The following is a 22483-nucleotide window of genomic DNA, read 5'->3' as shown; positions in this document are numbered from 1 at the left end:
GACCAAAGTCACCCTAAACAATAATGAACTATGACAGGAAATCTTACAAAATTCTCTAATTGATATGACGATACAACTTCAGTCAAGTCATGCTTCATGTTGTAATAACAAGTCTCATCTTCTAAAACCCATTAATGATATTTGTTGCTCTCATAAAGTGATTTACTATATCATTACTTTTGATTTTTCTCTTGAACTTTTTAGCTGTGGTGATTTAATACAAGCTTATCATTTAAGATATTAATATATAAAATAGTCGAGATGCATAATGTTTTGGGTTGTTTTGCACCTATATTGTTATTTTGTATATGTCTCAGATTAGTGTACTCTTGGCTTTAGAAATGTCATTTAGGTTCCTAAGCTACATTTTCTGATGACCATTACATTTCAATGGAGTACTGGCGGCTTTTAAACTTACGCAATTTAACTTGCTAGAAGAAATTGCAAGAAAATGGATTTTTTGTACCCGTATTAATTTCGACCATGATGCTGGAAGCATGATTGTCTACCATAAAAATGTGACGAGTAAAGGCAACCGTACATTAATTTACATGTGGATTTCTACTCGTGCCCACTTTGCTAATAGTTATATCTATTTTTTTTATCATATATTTTAAAACATGAGAAGTTATTTATTGGGAAAAGGAATTTAGGATTATTTATAAAAAAACCTTTACTAGATTATGCCATACCATTTGTTCGTGATGCATACAAGAGTAGCAAAATATTTGTGATAAATTGGTTACCTTTATAATTGTCATAAATCCTTTTTAACTTCAAATTTATTAAATGCTTAGGATTATAAATATCGATATCTATTTGATATATATAAATTTAAAACATATTTACATCATTTTATTTTTATTCTATTAAATCATATATTCTATTCGGTATATTTCGCTGGGATCTTTGTTGGTTAAAAAAATCATTCTTCCATTTAAAATATCAGTTGAGGGAAATGTCAACATTTCAAATTTCATACTCGTAATTGTCCAACCTCTATACTCTATCAACTTGAATGAGAAGTTATGAAATACTTATTACTATAAATGGGGGGTTTTAAGAAATTTATTTGAGATGAAATTATCATTTTGTATCAATTATTTAATATATTATAATTTTTTTAAATTAAAAATTATTTTGCAGTTATGTTACCCTTTCTCGGTCAAGAAATTCAAATAGGGCTTAAAGCAGATTCTACGGTTTAATATGTGGTTATTTTTTGCCAATCAAAGGGATTTTGGGACCATCTTATTGTAAAAGATTGAAGATGTTAGGACTCTATTGTAGAAATATAGAAGTTGGTCGAGAAAACATATGCAAAAGTGCAGGTCGAAGCTAGAGAGGGGAAATTCGAAGAGGAAAGCATGTAATGTATGACTGAAATGATTTGAATCAGAAACTTTGAATCATCTCATTCAAACTGTACACCACCTCATCTAATTTAGGTCTTTCCATTTATGTTAATGTGTGCCCCACTTTTAATTTATGTTGAATCTGATTGTTTCTTTGCATCTGGTATCGCTCACATGAATTAAAAAGCTCTAGTTTGAGCTAAATTTATTGCCTAGATGTTTTTCTTGGATTTTGATTTGCATACCATTTTTTATCTAAAAAATAAGGGAACCCAATTGATCCATAGGAAAGAAATAATTGACTATTAATTGCAATAATGGTGTTTTCAACATTATATAATTACTATGTTTTGAAACTGATGCCTTCTATATAAATTTACTCTAAACAAAAGCTCATGGTTCCTGAAGTAGTTGTTCCTGCTATTGTGGGTTTAAGATCCTTGCCCTCACTGTGTCTGGGGAGGTATTTTCCTAAGAGTAATGGTGTTGGTGCTTTCCTTTATAGTCCTTTGTGTAGACAAGTAAGGTTAGGAGGGGAGATTGGTGTTCCAGTGCCTCTTAGGCCCAATTTAGTTTAAAATAATGAGAATGGTGAAGTAGGCTTTGACCAAGTGTGCCTCCTCCATTCACCTTGGTAGAAAATCAAGAGATTCATTCAAAAGCATTGTTGGGTAAAGGATCCTTGGAAGTGTATGAGTTATGTTGTGAGGGATGTAGTTATTGTGTTTGGGCTTATTGTTGCAGCTACTTATTTTAACAATTGGGTGTTTTGGCCCATTTATTAGCTTTCTCATGGGACCTTGTTTTGGGAACTTCTTATGATGGGACGTTACTGGTGATTTTTCATGCTCCTTATGTCTCTTCTCTACTTCTTCTTGTATTTTCTACAAATAATGGTTGGTTGAGCTATTAATGGATTGATTGTTTAGAATTAATACGTAATTAAATAATGGTTGTTCTAGTTGTTAATGGGTTGACGATTAGATGAAAGTAGTAGTTAAATAAACACCAATTTAGTTGTTCATTGATTGATGGTTTCAATTTAACAAGTAGTTAAATAATTTATATTTAGACATTTATGTACAGACTAGATTCAAGAAGTACTTTTCCTAGTTTATGTCTCATCATATTCTTGAAATGATTTGTGTCACATTTATAGATCCCATCACCATAGAACACTCAGTTGGATGGGGTGTTCACTCCAATAAGGTTTTGAAAGGTATTTTCTTCATGGATTGGGTACTTCTAAGATATGTTGGATAAGGGGCACTCAACTATTCCCATATCCTTCTAGAAATTGATAAACCATGAATCCTCGGAATCACCATTTCAATCGTCAGGGTAGACCTGCAAATGCCAAATTAGTTAAGGATAATATTTTCTGGACACTGGGATTGTATATATTTCTAGAGGTCCTTGAAGTATGGTAGGTATTAAGGAGGCAAAAAACTAATGACAGTACCCCTACACTCTCTTCCATGTCATCTAAACCTACCCATGCTTTAGGTGAAGGTTGATTAGGTAAAATGTCTTATTAACTCCTCATGATGTTTTATGGGTTGAATTTATATTGCTGGAGGGGTAGTTTCTAATATCTAAGAATAGCATTTTGGTGCATTTTTGTTAAGGACCCATATCAATAGGTAGTTGGCCTCGAGGTCTTTAGTTGTGAGTTTTCATCTGTGGGCTGAATACCTCCATCTTTCAAAGGCCCCTCCTATTAGGAAGTGGCACTTCATGTTCGAAGATTGTTCTCTTATAGTTTCCTATTAATGATTTAACATCTTATCCAAGCTAGAAAATAGCTTAACATCATAGTTAGGTTAATTTGAGCTTTGCAACTTGTGGATGGAAACAATTAATGATTTCTACAAAATCCCATCCAACAGACAAGAAAAATAGCATCACATTTCGTTGAGAAACTTTGTTTGATCCTTTTGTGGAGGGTTATTTAAAGGGAGCCTTAAATCACATTGTGACCTAAAATGAGTGAAACCATAACAAAATATATTTAAATGATTGAATCATTTAATTTGGATCAAGTAGGACACAATGTTGGCATCAATGTGTCATAAATATAGATTTATCTTTGAGCTCCAGTCTTCAAGCATAAAATAAAAATCAAAATTGTGTATCAATATGACCCCACAAATTAGAGGCTCTATTATTCATGTCTCTACAATGTAATGTTTTTTGTTACACTCATTTGGGGGGCTAGTCAATAATTGCCTAAATTTAAAGAATTAATATTTCTGCTTGTGGCTTAAGTATAATATTGAAGTGGAAGAAAACTATACAAGTGGGGTATTCCTTGCTTGGATTATGGATTAAAGATATCCTCATGCATGATAAATGTTCTCTCTCTTTAATTAAACATCTGGAAGTTTAAAAGTAGGATAAACTCTTGGAAATTGTTTGTGTATAGTGGTTATGGAAGCCTTTCTAGCAACCACAAACTCAATAGTGTTATTGGGAATTTCACTCATTCTTCCATCCTCGTACCTTATCATGGATCGTAAAGTAGAAAAATATTTAGTATTCTAAGCTATTTTCCTTTTATTTATGTCTTTGAACATAAGCAAACATACTTTACCAATGTAAAGTTACATGGAAACCTCAACAATACCTAGTGGATTCTCGCAAGTTTTATGTTGCATTTTCCTCTTTTCATGCACTATTAAAGATGTGTCATTCTTGGAGATGATGAGAATTTGTTAATTTGTATTTTTGTTAAGAGTATTTTTGAATGTAATAGAAATTGTGTGTTTACAATATTTATAGATGAATCACTTTATTCATTTGAGAATGGCCCATAAGGGAACTAAAATGAATAATTTGTGGTCTCCAAGGAAGAAAAAGAATCGATAGATCCAACAAACACTAGGGATTTTGTCCTAGGTTCCTGAATCAAGTTCAATCACAATATTACGTTAGATGTGTAAAGTTTGCTCATCTTTTGACCATTCAACATCCTTCTTTAATGGTTTCAAATAGTTCCAATCATTCACCTTTAAAGTGTGAAGGATATTGCACTACTTGTATGTTTATGACTCCTTTAGCTAACTTAGCAGTAAGTTTTATCAATGTAGTTATGGCTAAGTATAACACATCTCAAGAGCATGTTTGAAAAATTTGTAGTCAAATTATTGATCGAATTAGAAGCTTGATTGACAAATGTTTCACAATCTTGTCCTTATTTGAGTGCCCTTGTTTTTTTCCATGCTAGAGTGTCTAGATTCAATCCTATTTGTGTTCAGTGATGTTATGCAATTTCCTTGACATGATTTACATTAACACATTATGCTTCACTGCACATTGCTGGTTGGAAATTATGTTAATGTTGAGCTAATGTGGACTTACAATTAAGCTTTTTTCTCTTTTGTGAATTCCAGAGCAATTTGTTTTATGATCTATTAACATGAGAAAGATATGGAATAAAATAAAAATAAAAATAAAAATCTTGAGAGAATTGAATCATTTGTCCTGTATGTAATAACTAAGAACAAAGTACCACTTTATTGCCAGTTACGATTTTATAATGATATAAATGATAGGTAAAGACCACAATAAGAAAATCATTTCTATCGAATGGCAGTGTTCGAGGGTGAAGTGTGCATGTTCCTTTCCATTGGAGTGTTGAGTAACGTGGCCATTGAGCAAAGTGTTGCTTGTTTTTATTTGTGAAATTTATATTCCATTAGTTTCTAGAGTAATTGTAAACATTAGTAGCTATAGTGGTTGGTAAAACAAAATCCGGAGGTAGCATATGGTATCAAATTTATTTTCTTACTTTTCCAGTCAAGAGTTCCTTAAAGATAGTGTTGGTAGTCCTTTGATGGTAGAGTTATATTGTCTATATGGAACTAGTTATATAGCTTGGGTACAAGAAGTAGTGAGGAGTGGTACTCAACACTAATTGAGTGTTTTCAAGAATCTTTATCAATTCCATCCAAGGTCTTCAATGATGCTCTCATTGTTTTGAAGTTATATCATATGATTTCATTGCTTGCTTTCCCACTACAAGCCTATTTGAGTTTATTGGGGTTTTTTGCTTCTTTCTTTGTATATTTTACTTCGCAACTTGAATCTCCCTTCCCTATCTTCCATTGTTTGTGTTTCTCTCCATGGAGACGAGATCAATCTAGGCTTATAATTCTTGTTTTGGTTTTAGTACTTGAGCATATAATTCATCATTGAACTATCTTTAAGTAAATCACTGAATAATTTAATGGAATGATTTAGCCTATAAGGCCAACATCATACATATTTTTTAATTGTCTTAAGTGTTGGGGAAAATTAATTTCTTAATAAAAACAACTAATTGGCTCGATGTTAATTATCAACCTCAGGAGCGTCTTTTTATTTCAAGGCAATCGGTAAAATATAGGCATAACAATTACCAATAGCTAACACTGGTTCTATATGATTGTGTTCTATACTATCAACCTCATTCAACAAGAAATAAAATGTAAGACTTGAATAATGAAACTAAATTTAGAAAGAAGAAATTAAATGATAGGAAAAACAATTATGCTAATCACAGAACTTGAATGATTGCTAATGCTAAATTGGAAATTTAATCTGTTGCACTCAACATAATTCAAATGCTAACCTAAAGTAGTAAATTAAATGAAATCTAGAAATTAGATGAAATAACAAATGTGGAAAATGTTGCAAACAACAAATTAGTTAAAAGAAAGGAAATTTACTTTAAGGAATGATAATTGAAATTCGAATAAACAAACACATAACTACATTAATTCGCATGTTCAAGGCAGCACCTTGTCCAAAGTAGTGGTCCCAACTACCCAAGACTCAGTTTTGCCTTGAGAAATAATTCAGATCAGATTACAGGTAACAGATGTAGAACTCAATGGATATCGTCTTTGATTAAAACATATGAGAGAAATAATTACATAAAATTGAAGTTCTTAGCTTTGCCTCCAATTCAACAATTGTTCATCTCCCATCTCTCATCCTATATCTCATCGCCTACATCCTTTCTAATAAGTGTCCATCTCCTATCTCCTAATTATCCCCCAATTATCCCCTTCCTCTTTGATCTTTGTTTTCATTTAAATATGCAGAGAGAAAACGGAGGTTACAACAAAGTTGATTACAAACTGATTTCCATTACAAATTCGGATTGTACAAAACAAATTGATCAGCAAGATCATATCTAAAACATATTTCCATCAACATTCAATAGGAACAAGTCTAATTTCGTTTGGCAATTGGAAGAATTTGGAAAACTGCCGCAACAATATATCTGAGAAAATCACCTTAGAAGAACCTTGCGTTTCTCTCAATCCAAACTGAATTTCGAAAAACTACTTAACGCAAAGCTAACATGGTCTGTTATGCACAAAACCCATGTCTCGGATTTTCAAGATTCTCCTTCATTTTTCTGAAATGTCCAATGCAAAACTGTCACTTCTTATTCCAATGAATTTCTAAGTTGGAATATTTGATTATGAGTTGGAAATCATATCTGCAATCTAGAAAGGATCTTGGAGGCTAAAATAGTGAGTGATGTTATAACGAATTCATTAATAAACCATCATTAGCAAAATCATGTATAATAATAATCAATTTATTAAAAATAAAGGAGAACATGTATTATTTACTCACGAGAGCATAAGTAACTATAAAATGGAATTATATGACAGATTATGATAAATGGCATGACAAAAAGTGATGTAAATTGATGAAATAGACGTTAAAAATTGATAATAATAATCACAAATTAGTGGCCCAACATACCCCCAAACTGATCCTCATGCAACCCAAAGCCGTTGTATTAACCAAGCTATAATACAAAAATGTTCATCCCAACTCATGAAATTGATGGAACAAATGAGTTCTTCCTCACATAATGAATATTCAATTTTAGCAATGTTGATTAAGGCATAACAATTTTGACATTGACTTTCAACTATATGCATATGAAGTTGCAGCAAAATATGATATAAGTAATTGCAAACTTCATTAACCATTTTCTCAAAAGCTACAAACCAGATTTTGCTGAAATTTTACAAGAAAATTTCTACTATATTAATGCTTCTCTAATCCAAAAATAAGATCGTTTTGATGGACGAATCATGAGATATAAGAAAAATGGTTGTAGGTGACAGTGCATGATTTTTGAAATTTTACAAACTAATTTAACTTGAAATTTTTTGGGTTTGTGTATTTTAATGCTACCTCTTTGTTGTCAAAAAATCACAAGAATTTAGTACATAGTTTTAAATATATACGCAATTCAATTTTTGCACTGTATGCCTTATATGAGAAAGAAAGTAGAAAACATCCATCATGTGTAGCAATTCTTCCCCCAAACTAGAGAATTAGCATGCCCTCATATAATGCATGAAAACAAATTGAGGTGGTTGCTACAATATGTTGAAATAGACAGTTGGTGTAAAACAACATGGAATAAGGGAGTTTTTGAGAATGAATAAGAAGATCGATGGATGGTGGAATGGTTATAATAAATAAATGAATGAAAGTAACACTCCCCTAGACTGAAAGCTTCTATATCTCTAAAAAATGGGAAGTAGTAAAGATGTGGGATGAATGATGATAAATAATGCTCAATGTATTTTCATGAAATTCTCCTAAATTTTTAATAAATCAGAAACTTATGCTAGTTTACGTCAAGTTTTACCTCCGAAAAAAAAATGTGGAATGACATGTATGGACTGGCATTTGTTGAAGCTGATGTAGGCTGAGATAATATTGAAAGTGATGCAAAAAGTGGAAGCCATGAAAACACATCTTGTTTGAACAATTGTTCATGTTTGCGAGTTGCTTGAGCCTCTTTTCTTAGTGGAAATAGTGTGGGTGTTTTGTGAATAGAGTTGCCCCCATAATTGTTGTTCTCATGTAAACAATTCACTACTCTACATGCAATTTTCTTGAATTCACAATTTTAATTTTGAACAACAACAGATAAGCCACATGCAAAGATTTTCAATCATAAAAACTTTTGTATAAATGCAATAATCATATTTTGTCAAATCAAAAAGTTATGGCAGAGTTCTGTAATTATTGTGCATGCTATCCCATAATGTATATCTTCCCCCCTCCAATTAGAAAAGGGCGTCCACGACCATAAAGCATGGGAAAAAGGGAAAGGACGTTGGGGATTCATAAATACGGCAGGACAATCAATCAAAGCATCATAAATACGAAAAAAAACAGTGAGAGTGGTATAGGCCGCGAAAATGGGAAATGACCATAAAAGTAATAAAAAAGAGGATTGATCATTATGCGAAGAGATATTTCCTTATGTGGAAAAATGTGACGAAAACATGACCTACAATAGATGATAATGATAGCTGGTATTAATTGATTGGACAATATTGATATAATGCATATAAAAGTATAGATTACCAGGCATATCGGTTAATAGAGTTATAAACGTTGTTCAAATGGTAAATTCGCCTTTAGAAATGAATCGATAGTAAATAATAGGATAAAGAATATTTTTCAATGTAACATAGCACTTCAATACCATAAGCAGAGCCACCGCTGCCAGCAGGCATTCATAGCCTTGACAAGGTTTCTTTTTAACCCATAAATGAGCCAGAGTCCTCCATTTAGTATTTAGATGGTTTTCTTTTCTAATTGCTATAAAGAGACCACTATGTTGGCATGGTAACTAGATAATCATAGTGCCATTCACCAGGATATAACAAAGTGATAAGGTCAGTTTGTGATGAGACCTCCTCTTCTTCTGACAATTTTGACTATCTAGAAGGTCATTACTGTGGTGTGGTGGCCATAATGGAATGTCACTTGTTACACCCTTATGATCATAGTAGGTTGACTCATAATGAGACCCCTATCATCTTTAAGAAGATTTGAATTGTATTTTCATATTTCCACGTTTCCATATTTTTATTGTAAAGGTAGGAGGCTCATTTAATCCTTAAGAGTTAGGGATGGCGTAAGAAGTAAAAAATAATTCCAATCAAAGTTATGCTTTTATTCCTATATCATCATACCAAAAGGAATTATCAATTGAAAGTGTGAAAGATAAACCAACATGGTATTAAGATAATAAGTCATTTTATGATATGTCCAAAAAGAAGATATTCAGCCATTCATTACATAGATGAACGAGGTCAGTTTCAAAATAAGGATAACCATAAAAGGTTTTACAAGTCATAATGGTATTAATATTACTATTTTTCCTTTATCTCGGGTACAAATTTCAAATCCAAATAGATGGTCTTGCTAAGAAAACATGGGAGAGAAGAATAGCAATTTGATTAAAAATGATCGAGGATAGAACCACAATTACTGGTCTTAAGAAGAAGAAATCATAGTTGTTCGTTGTACCAAACAACAGTTGTTGAATCGATTGAACAACAATTGTTCAATTGATTGAACAACAGCAATTCAATTGATTAAACAACAAACACACAAAAAGGAATTGGAGTTGTTCAATTGATTGAACAACAAAAAATACAAAAAAATCAGTGTTGTTTAGTTAATTGAACAACAATCGTTCAATCGATTGAACAACAAAATACGGAAAAGAAATCGGTGTTGTTTAATTGATTCAACAACAATCATACAATCAATTGAACAATAAAACAAACAAGAAGAAATTGGTGTCGTTTAATGGTTTGAACATCAATCTTTCAATCGATTGAACAACAAAACATACAAAAAAAATTGGTGTTGTTCAATTGATTGAACAACAATCGTTCAATCGATTGAATAGTAAAACATGAAAAAGAAATCGGTTATGTTCAATTGATTGAACAACAATCATTCAATCGTTTGAATAACAAAACACACAAAAATAATCTGTGTTGTTCAATTGATTGAACAACAAAACACACAAAAATAAATTGGTGCCATTCAATTGATTGAACATCAATCGTTCAATTGATTGAACAACAAAACATGCAAAAAAAAATTTGCGTTGTTCAATTGATTGAAAAACAATCGTTCAATCGATTGAACAGTAAAATACGAAAAACGAAATCGGTGTTTTTCAATGGATTGGACAGCAATTGTTCAATCAATTGAACATCAAAATATGAAAAAGTAAATCAGTGTTGTTCAATGGATTGAATAGCAATCGTTCAATTGATTGAACAACAAAATAAGAAAAAAATAGAAATTAATGTTGTTCAATGGATTGAACAGAAATCGTTCAATCAATTGAACAACAAAATACAAAAAAGAAAAAATTGGAGTTGTGCAATTGATTGAACAACAACCTTTCAATTGATTGAAGAGAAAATATTAAACACACCCAAAAACAAATCATATTTGTCCATTTTGTCGAACAAAGGTTGTTCAATTGACTGAACTGCAACTATTCAATTGATTGAACAACAATTATAAAAACATAAAAAAGAAATAAGAGGGAACACAAAAACATAAGAGAAATCAGAAAAGAAACAACACTTTATTCAAAAACAATAAATTAATTAATTAAGTAAGTTACAATAGTTATGATGTTGTTTCCTATGGGAACATCAATCTATCTCTAAGAACAACAATCTGTCAATGGAAAAAAATGATCTCTTGGAAAAATGATTTGGCAGCAGTGACATGAATCTTCAAATGGAAATCAATTCTCGATTTCCTCTGTTATGAATCTGTTCGGTAATTTATTGGATGAAATTATGTTGTTTCATTAACATTTCTTTCAAGAATCGCTCATACATAAGTTGACCTCTTTATTCTACGAGGACCTGCAAAAAAAGAGTGTCTACCTGCAATAAAACATTAAATCATGGAGAAAGAGAGGTGATCGGGCTCCCCTAATCCAGGAAATATGCAAAAAAAAAAACAAGTAGTTACTCTGTAAAACAAATCCACAGAGAAAATAACAAAGTGAAATTAATTTATGACCTGCGGGAGAGCACCAGACAATCATGCTAACCTACAGTTTTTTAATCATAACTTCTCTGATTTTTTTCTAATTTGAGTGATTCCAAATCCAAATGAAAGTGAATTCAGAGGGATATCTCCAATAGAAATATTTTTTCAAAATTTCAAGAGATGATATGTCAAATTTACTTAGAACAACCTGCATAATAGAATCATTTTCAATTTCCCAACATAGACCAATAGTTGATATTTTAAGCATAATTTTTTTTTTTGATGATGGATTGAGCTAATTCAAATTGGAAATGAAAGTATATTCATGTATATATCTCCAATAGAAACAAGTTTTCAATAAAAGAATATTTGATGAGTTAAATACGCAAGTGAACAGTTGGAAAAACATAGTTTTAAAAGTGCAGATTTACGATAGAAAGTCAGTATGTTGGTCATAAATTTCTCATACGATATTGAAACTGAGTGATTCAAATTTTCTTGTAAAATATATTCATAGGCTAATATACCATAGAAACAGGTTTTAAAAATATAGTCATTTAGGCCTCCAAAAACCAACTATCCCAACTTTGTTCCTGCGCTGCCTACTAGACACCCTATCAATGTTTCGGTCATAACTTTTTCATTTTAAATCCAAATTAGACATAAAGGGTTACTTATGATAAAAACAGGTTTTAAAAATATTCCCTTTTGGTCCCTCAAAACATGACTGTCTTGATTGTGTTTTTAGAACCTTCATCAAGCTTGCAAGCCAAAAAAGTATGATATTCAAGCAATTTTTCCAAATTGGTGATAAAAAGGAATATGAGTGTTTGTACAACTATTATTTTCAATATAATGCATCTACATACACAAATAAATTAAAACATTTACCACAAATGTTTATTTCCACAGCGTATTGCAACAAAAACAACTATTTTTACATTAAAATATATATATATTTACTTATGTCCTTATTTATTTTATTTTCTACACTAACCTACTCTTATTTGAAAAATGAATATTCTTATGTATAAGAGTAGTACTAGTGGAGCCATTTTTGAAATAAGACCTCAAATATGTACATACCCAAATTTGAAAAATGCATGTTAATAAATAGTAGGGTATGAGAAGCAAACTTCCCTTGAAAAGATGGTGTCAAAAATTGTTGATGTATGGAGTGATGCTGCAAACAAATGATGGATTGAAACCAATCTTCAATATATCCTTTAATTCTTTTATTTCCCATAGCCATCACATCATGAAGTTCTTGAGTTTTTAAAACGGCTTGCTGATGTAGACTAGAAGAAACATCATTTTCTTCCATAACGTCTACAATTTTTAAGATTTGAAATATTTTCAATCTCAATATAAGTTTTATGCAATGGTGCACATGAGATAGAATTGGTGGGAAGGGTTGGTAAGTTTTGTAGTTCAACACTGTAAGCATGTTGTACTGGTTTATTATGGTGAGGGTGTGGAATGAGTTTAGCAGGAAATTGTGTAGGGCATGGAGGATTTTGATGATGTATTTGATTGGGTTCTATGGATAGTTTTGATAGACAAGAAAGATGTTGTGGAAGAGCTGGTAAAGAATATGGATGATGTGTTTGTGCTACAAGATGAGGGAAAGTGGCCATGTAATCGTAAGATAAACCTTGCCAAATTTGTGGACAATATTGGTGGGGGTTATACTGATATTGGTATGGTTACCCTAACATAGGTGTATTCCATAATGGATTATGCAAGTAAAAAAATGGAGAAGAAGTGTTTTGAACAATACATGTAGGCCAAGATTTCCATGGTTGTGAAGTTGTAGCAGCTTCTCCATCTATTTGGTATGATGCTTTCATCTTAGATAAGAAAGAACAACTATCTATGGGTTGCTCCTTTTGGAAATGAGGGAAAAATACTTCCTCAATTTCTTGATTTTTCTGAACCTGCAAAACATCCAATTGTGAATTTAGAGAGATAATAAAATCAATTGTAAAATGTTCAAATAAATCATTCATTTCAACTCCTATATCTCCTTTTCTTGTATTAGATTTCGAAAAGAAAGAATAAACTTCTCTAGAATTCTTACCAGCCTTGGAGATTCCTCTTCAATACCTTATGCATAATTCACAAACATCATCATATGATAACTGAAAAACATCAACTTTTACCATTAGATTGAATAGTTCTAAAAATTCATCTTTGATTCCTTTAAGAATTGTTTTTAAGATTTCTTTTTCCAAATACTTATGCTTTGGTTTTTGAAGGTTGTATTGAAATCTCTCTACATAGTCCTCCAAACTTTCATCTTCCCCTTGTATCATACTAAAAATATCTTCACTGAACTTGCAATAGTCTTGATACATTTTCAAGGATACATTCTTCATGTCCTCCCATGTTTGAATGCAATTCCCACCAAGGTTCATAAACCATCATAAAGCTACTCCTTTTAAAGTAAGAGGAAAAGTTTTCAACCTTTATGCATTAATACAATAATCATATCCTCTATAGATTACTTCAAAGTCAAATAAGAATGTATCTGGGTCTTTGTTTGCCAAACCATGAAAATTTGGTAGAGTAGATGGGGGAATTATGTGCATTTGTGTCAGTCCTAGATCTTTGATAGGGAATTCAAAAGTAGCAATGTGAGCCATTTCTCATCATAATATAAGATGTTATTCTTATATTCAAATGTTCTTGTCAATTGATTAGTGGAATGGGTGGTGCTTACATCACCACTTGAGTGGAATCATGAGATTTTTTCTTTTCAAAATTCTACCTCTTAAATTTCTACTTCTATTAGTGCATGCTATATGACCTAAGCCTGACTACTGACGGTAGAACCATCATTAGTTCCCTAGGATGCGTACATAGGTTCTTACCTTTCGTCTTCAATATCCAACTCTCACGAATTCAGGTGTACATCTGAAACCATATAATAATGTCGTAGTGCTATTTGACAGCCTCCCCAGTGATCCAAGTGGCTCCAAACACATGCAAAAGTCCAAGAGGACTTAGGAAGGGTCAAAAATAAAGGTGTTTGGATTGTGCTTGAACTAGGTTCATGTTGAAGATATTTTCATCAGGATCACGGTGGTGTGAATGGTTTGTCAAACCGAGTCCGTATGTGAAAGTTAGGAGCAGTTAAAGTTTAGGGTTGACTGGGGTGACTGGGCAGGCTTAAGGAGGCAACAATTTGGACAAGATCCGGCCACCATATTCTTGCCAACCCAGGCCAGATTCCAGGCGAGTTTTTGGCTTGTTTAATTTGTCTCCTTCAGTCATTTTTAGAATTTTCAAAAGTGGCTAATTTTTGTTTAAACAAAACTAAAAAAATATAAATATGGGGTGGCGGGCCACCAACCTCGCCACCCCCCCATATCCAATAATAAAAAAAAATTAATTGTCGGCTGACAGGCAACGACCCCCACCAACCCTCCCTTAAATCCCGTAACCAAAACAAGGGGTGGGCGACGATGACCCCGCCACCTCGGGAGCATGCTCAGCAACGAAGCATTAATGGTGGGGACGCGATCTGGCAATCCTGCTGCCGTTGCCATCTCCCATAATACACAGCAACTGTCAGTAGAAAAAGGGGCGAAAGCCACCAAAATAGTGGACCGACCACCCCATAGTTAAGCAATAAAACGAACATGTGTTAAAAATGGGAGGGGCGAGGTTTGACCACCCAACCCCTCCTCAACGAAATTTTTAAATTAGCCAATGCACCCAATGGCCCGCATTGGGTAATCCGCCCACTCAGAAATGTGTATGCCTTTTTGCATAGTGCACCAGGAGGAAGCCAAGGGGTGGGCACGATTTTCTATATAGGTGGAACCCTAAGAGGTTCAGAGAAGGGGCCAGAACCATGATCTGAGCAATTTCTCCAAGGGTCAGATTTTCACTTTGTTAGTTTTTGACAAGTTTTATATGGTTTCAGAATTTATCAATACCACGAACTCTAGTGTTGTCTATTTCTCCATCAGAGATCTGCAATTTTTGGGCTTTCTTCAATTTTGGAGGTATAAGGTCGTCATTTTTACTTTTGATGTATTTTCATTATTTTGTCATCTAATGAAAGAAGGGCCCCCCCACTAATTCGAGCAGGGCCTGGAGATGTAGTCCCTCCTGGACAAACTTCGATATCAATCCAATGTCTTCTATGTGTGACTTTTTATTCTTCTCTTCCTCTTTTTTTTTTATGCACTTGTAATTCCATGGATAAATGCAAGCTTAATATGTAATTCTTAATGAATCACAAGGAAACGATTTTTGGGATCACGTGATATCAGAGCTGGTCTTTCTAGATGTGAATTGCATGTTTGTATGTTAACAAGAAACAGGCTCCCAAGAGGCGAAGGGAAACTATGGTCTTTCGATCCTGAAGTGGGGCGTGCACATCGAAGGAGAAAGATGGCAGATGAAGAGGCTTATTATGAAGAGGAGCTCAATTTCCGCAAAACCTTCTATGTAATGGCAGAAAATGTTGGTTAGTTGCTTTCAAGGTTAGAGAAAGTGGAAGGGAAAAAGTTAGAAGAACAAGGGTCAGTGCATGGAAATGGTGGAGAAGAACCCCCTCCTTTTCCTTCCACAAGTGAAATCTCTTCTTCCTCTCTTCACCATCATAATAGAAATTCAAGGGGTGCATCTAAGAAACCTTTCTTTAAATTAGATGTCAAATTTGATCTTCCCATGTAAAACGGTGAAAGTAATGTAGAAAAGATTAATAACTATATTAGGTAGATTGAGATCTACTGCAGGATTCAGAAGATCGAAGAGGACGCGGCAAAGATTGAGTTGGCCTCTCTTCGAGTGAGAGGCACTGCTCTCGTCTGGTGGGAGAGAAAATTGTGAAGCAGTAAGAGTGTGGGTAATATTCTTTCCTCATGGCCTAGTTTCATTTCTGCATTAAAGGAACAATTTTATCCCTTGGGTTATAAGCAAAAAGCCTTAATGGATTAGCAATACTTAAGGTAAGGTAGAGGTCAGGATGTTCAAAGCTTTACCGAGGAGTTTAGAAAACAAGCACTTAATTTGGGCATTGCACTTGACTCATTTGAAGTAGTAACTAAGTATATTGGATCATTACATAGTTACATTAGACATTCATTATTATTGTTTGAACCTACTACCATTGACTTGGCTAGTGTAAAGTCCGTTCATCTAGAAAATAGGGGAACACATGAACTAGATGATCGCCCAAAGAGAACCTGAACAACCAAGAGAAGGGGAGCAAAGCCCTCTTGTACACATTGTGAGAAAGAGGGGCATGACAAAGAAAATTGTTGGAAGTTGCACCCTGAGTTGAGACCTGAAACGAATGACGGAAAGGGGAAGAAGAAGGTCGTCATCACTATTCAACAAAACCAATATTCCAAGTCAGAGGAAGATGAGAAGGTCGTAGCTGTAGGATTTGCACAAGGTAGGCCCATTGACTTGGGATCTGATTCCAGTGATGAAATGAAGTTTGCAGCCCTTGGGATCGCGGTAGGAGAACCCATAGATTTGGGGTCTGATTCCGGCCATGAATCAAGGATTTCAACAAACATAACAAAAAGGGCACTCCCCACAGTAGGACTCCAAGAACTTGAGGAGATGAACCACCACATCCAAGCGGAGAATGTTGAGCTAAGGAGGCTTCTACAATAGGCAAGGGAATAAAACAAAGACTACTATGCTAGTTACAAGCCAAGGATGAGGCCTTGGAAATGCTACAACATCATGATCCAGAGGTAAAAACTGATTCTCCGATTTCATATGATTTTCATGATGATGAATTCAGTTCTGTTGAAAAGAATACTACAAGGATTGGATCCAAGCTATTGAAGAAGATGGGCTATCAGGGAAGGGGCCTCAGCATCAAAGGCCAAGGCATCATAAACCCCATCGAAGTTGAGGAATTTCCACGTCGTTTAGGACTAAGATATGGCAAAAAGGAAATAGGAGAAAGCTCCAATACAGCTAGTAACCAGCCAATGACAGATGATGAAATTCCCTCCTCACATTCCATCAATAGTGAGGACCTCATAAACACTTACCAAAGGAACACTATGGGAAAGCACCCCAAGGCAGACCAAAGATTGGAGGAAAAAAAATCATTGTAGTCATTGCAACAAAGAGGGACACCAACAAACCTCGTGTTCGATGCTCCATGCTCTAGAAACATTGCTAAAGGAGCCAAAAGGTGAACATGTTCAACAAATGAATCTACCCAAATCATGTTGGTCTACTTTATTATGTTGGTTTCCTATCACTTCAAAATGCAACCATGATATTTTTTCCTTTCTTTATTAGTAGTTGAGGTATTGATTCCTAAGGAGTGTGTGCAATAAACTCTTGGCAAGGAAGGGTTGTTAAGTCATCTGTGGTGTGCATGATTGCAAAGAATGTACTAGTTTCGCATGTAGATGATCGAAAGTGTGGATTGAGGAAGACACAAATAGTGTGCTAAGTGTAAATGTTTTTTGAGTCCAAAAGCTCCTCAGTGAGGAGGATTGATCTAGGTGGCTCCAGACACATGCAGAAGTCCAAGAGGACTTAGCAAGGGTCAAAAATCAAAGTGTTTGGATTGTGCTCAAACTAGGTTCATGTTGAAGATCTTGTCATCATGATCGCGGTGGTTGGAAACGTTCGTCAAACTGAGTCTGTATCCGAAAGTTAGGAGTAGTCAAAGTTTAGGGTTGACTTGGTTGACTGCGCAAGCTTAAGGATGCAACAATTTGGACAAAATCTGGCCACCAGATTCTGACCAACTTCGGCTAGATTGTAGGAGAATTTATGGCCTATTTAATTTGTCTCCTTCGATCATTTTTTGAATTTTCAAAAATGGCTAATTTTTGTTTAAATAAAACAAAAAAAATTATAATTTTGGGGTGGCGGGCCACCAACCCCGCCACCCCCATATCCAATAATAAAAAAATAATTAATTGTGGGTCGACGGGCCATGACCCCCGCTGGCCCTCCCTTAAACACTGTAACCAAAACAAGGGGTGGGCGGCAATGACCTCACCACCCTCGGAGCCTACTCAGCAACGAAGCGTTAATGGTTGGGTTGCAATCTGTCAACCTCGCCACCCTCTCCACCTCCCATAAAATGCAGCAAATGTCGGTGGAAAAAGGGGTGCAGGCCAACAAAATAGTGGACCTATTGCCCCGTAGTTAAACAATAAAATGGACATGTGTTAAAAATGGGAGTTGCAGGGTTTGAGCACCCAACCCCTCCTCAACAAAAATTTTAAATTAGCCAATGCACCGAACAGCCTGCATTGGGTAATCTGCCCACTCAGAAATATATTTTCCTTTTTTCATAGTGCGCTAGGAGGAAGCCAAGGGGTGGGTACAAATTTCTATGCAAGTGGAACCCTGAGCAATGCAGAGAGGGACCCGGAACCATGATCCGAGAAATTTCTCCAGGGAGTCAGATTTTCACTTTGTCAGTTTTTAAAAAGTTTTATATGGTTTCAACATTTCTTAAGGCCACAAATTCAATGGTGCTATCCATTTCTCCATCAGATATATGCAATTTTTGGGCTTTCTACAATTTTGGAGGTATCAGGTCGACATTTTGACTTTTGATGTATTTTCATTATTTTGCCATCTAATGATAATAGGGCCTCCCCACTAACTCGAGCAGGGCCCGGAGATGTAGTCCCTCCTAGACGAACTCCGATATCAATCTGGTGTCTTCTATTCACGACTTGCTATTATTCTCTTCCTCTTTTTTTTATGCACTTGTAATTCCATGGATAAATGCAAGCTTAATATGTAATTCTTAATGCATCACAAGGAAAATATTTTTGGGATCACCCGGCAACGATGCCAAAATGTTGGGGAAAATTAATTTCTTAGTAAAAAACTAATTACCTGGACATTAATTATAAACCCAAGGAGAATATTTTTATTTCAAGGCAATCGGTAAAATATATGCATAACAATTACCAACAACTAATGCTGGTTCTATATGATTGTGTTCTATATTATCAATCTCATTCAACAAGAAATAAAATGTAGGACTTGAATAGTAAAACTAAATTTAAAAAGAAGAAAGTAAATGACAGGAAAAATAATTATGGTCATCAAACAACTTGAATCATTTCTAAATTAAACCATAGATTGTTGAAGTGAAAATTTAATCTATTGCACCCAACATAATTTAAATGCTAATCTGGAGTAGTAAATTAAATGAAATCTAGAAATTGGATGAAATAACGAATCGGGAAAATGCAGCAAACAACAATTTAGTTAAAACAGACGAAATCTACTTTAAGTAATGTAAATTGAAATTCAAATAAACAAACACATAACTACACCAATTTACATGTTCAAGGCAACACATTGTCAAAGGTAGTGAGCTCAACTTCCCAAGACTTAGTTCCACCTTGAAAAATAACTCAGATCAGATTACAGGTAACAGATGTCAAACTCAATGGAAGCTTCATTGATTCAAACATATGAGAGAAATAATTACATAAAATTGAAGTTCCTAGGTTTGCCTCTAATTCAAGAACTGTTCATCTCCTATCTCTCATCCCTTATCTCATCTCCTACATCCTATCTAATAATTGTCCATCTCCTATCTCCTAATTATCCCCCAATTATCCCCTTCCTCTTTGATCTCTGTTTTCATATAAATACGTAGAGAGAAAAGGGAAGTTAAAACAAATTTGATTACAAACTTATTTCCATTACAAATTTGGATTGTACAAAACAAATTTATCAGCAAGATCATATCTAAAAGATCTTTCCATCAACATTCTGTGGGAACACGTCGAATTTGGTTTTGCAATTGGAAGAAATTGGAAAACGGTCGCAACAAAAAAATTGAGAAAAAAACATTTGAAGAACCTTGCATTGCTCTCAATCCAAATAGAATTGTGGAAAACTTCTCATCAAAAAACTAATTTGTTCCGTTCTACACAAAACCCATGCCCCGTATTTTCAATATTCTTCTTCATTTGTCCGAAACGTCCAATGAAAAACCCTCACTTCTTATTCCAACAAATTTCTCAGTTGGAATATTTGATTATGAGCTGGAAATCATATTTGCAAGCTGGAAAAGGTCTTGGGGGCTAAAATAGTGATTGGTGTTATAACAAATTCATAATAAATTATCATTGGAAAAATCATGCATAATAATAATCAATTTATTAAAAATAAAGGAGAACAAGTATTATTTACTCACACAAGCATAAATAACTATAAAATGGAATTATATGATAGATTATGATAAATGACATGATAAAGAATGGTAGAAATTAATGAAATAGACGTTAAAAAGTGATAATTACAATGACAAATTAGTGGCCCAACATTAAGGGTTCTGAGACAAGCATTTTTGTAAATTTAATGGTTGCTTCTACTTGAATGATCCATCTTAAGATTAAAGGTTGGTAATGCTTTTTTACATATACTTACAAAAAAACTAATTGGTGTGTCATTTAAGGCAAATCAAGCCATGAATGAGTCATAGAACTCATTACCCAAATCACGAATATGTACAAAATGATAAATAATGGTATCTTGTGAGTATTTGACATGATTCATCGTCTTTGTATTTCATTGAAGAACACAAGTCGTTTGTTTTGGCCATCAATTTTAGTTTAGTTTCTGACTGTTACTAATTTCAATCAAACTAGACCACTATAGTATTTACAAGTCCACATCAAAACACATCATGCCAGGAAAATTATTTAACGAACAAAAATCAATAAATTACTCTTGAGAAATCCTTTGAAAAAGAATTAGATATTCACGACTATTTTGATTAACAATTGTTTTAGTAAGGAAACAAACCATGTCTAATTACTTAATTTTCTTGTCTACTTTTAGATGTCTAATATGATATTAGATAGTTTCAATGAAACAACCAAGAAATTAGGGTTTAATAATCTTTGGCCCCTATTTTCATATCATATCTACATGGTAAGTATGTGTTCTCTTTTAATTTGTGCTGGCACTTTTACCATTGAAGCTATTGAAGTATCTTCATATATATTACCTCGTTTTGGTTTGGTACATGTAATGGAAATGTTTTCAGTGGAGTAGAACTCCTGCAAAGAAGTGTTCACTTTCATCTAGGAAGTGATCTATTTTTTTCCAAGTCAGAAGAAGGAGGTCATTACATCAACAAGATGTTGGAGTTCAAGGGTGTATTTACTAACGTGACTTACAACTTTTATAGGTCCTCACGGATAATTAAGTTGTATGTTAGTCCCTACTAGGTAATCATGTTCTTGAGTTTCCACTATGGTTTTCCTATAAATGTATCACTTCCATTTTCTTGGTATTTTTAGCAGTACCTTTTGGGTTTGCTTTGCTTCTTTTCTGTCATGTCCTGTTGGAGTTGGCTAGCTCTATTAGTGCACACTCTGGGGACTTTTGATTATTCAAAACCTCTTGCCTCTATCTTAATATTTTATTTTGGAATGTCTCATGGATTGACATATTTTGTAATATGGTTATATATTGTGACATACCATCATCACCATGGTTATGAAGAGAAACTTCCATGATACAGAGGCAATGTACATATTGCATAAATAGTTTTTTCATAATTTTGTTATTATAATTTTAAATATACAAGCATCATTATTATATAACTATGGTATTTTTTCAAATATTCTTTCATATTGATGGATCACATCAATATGTATATTTTAAAGACCATATTTCTATCCTACAGCCCATAAATTCTTTCTTTCCTCACATTAATTTACATTTTCAGCTATATTGTTCTTAGTCTGAAGACTGGAGGGTGCTTGTCATACTTCATGGCCTAATGTGGTTTATGTGCAGAGAAAAGATATTTTTTTAGTACATTTATGGTGTAGAAACATGCTGCAGGAAGTTGGAGGAAGTGTAGGTGGCTTGTCCCCTGCATTTAATTTTTTTGACTCGAAGTGATCCCTAGAATCACTAATCTATAGCTCGAGGTCGTCCAACAACTGATGTAATCAAGTGATTGAGAGGATCTAAGGGAACTAGATCCACTATTTTTCAGGTTTTGGAGGGAATCACCCCTCTTTTGAAGGGAGTTTCCCCTCATTCATATTCTATATAAATAAACAGACCTAAGGGCTCTTAAGGATTCGAACGTTTCGAGCTAGGAAGAGCTATTGAGATCCAAGTACTTGAGACTGTGATTTCTATTTTGATATGATGTATTTAAATTTCATTTTATGTTAACGAAATTTTTATTGTTGGTCTACATCTGAGTTACTCTTGGAGGGCTGAGACCATTGGGTTAGGGCCCAACCAAGAGGCTCTAGTATCTTTTATGTCTTTCATTT

At 33.8% G+C, this 22483-nt stretch overlaps 1 pseudogene; it reads left to right on the top strand.

Moving 5' to 3' along the window:
• Positions 1-1672: 1672 nt before the first annotated feature.
• LOC149156594 (omega-3 fatty acid desaturase, chloroplastic-like) lies at positions 1673-21733 on the top strand (annotated as a pseudogene).
• The last annotated feature ends 750 nt before the right edge of the window (positions 21734-22483 follow it).

Source organism: Pinus tabuliformis, chromosome 9, assembly GCF_031772625.1.
Source record: "Pinus tabuliformis cultivar Carrire ecotype Pingquan chromosome 9, CPIR1, whole genome shotgun sequence".
NCBI classification, from domain to species: Eukaryota; Viridiplantae; Streptophyta; class Pinopsida; order Pinales; family Pinaceae; genus Pinus; species Pinus tabuliformis.
Note: the sequence above shows the minus strand (reverse complement) of the source record. Positions and strands in the feature narration are given on the sequence as shown.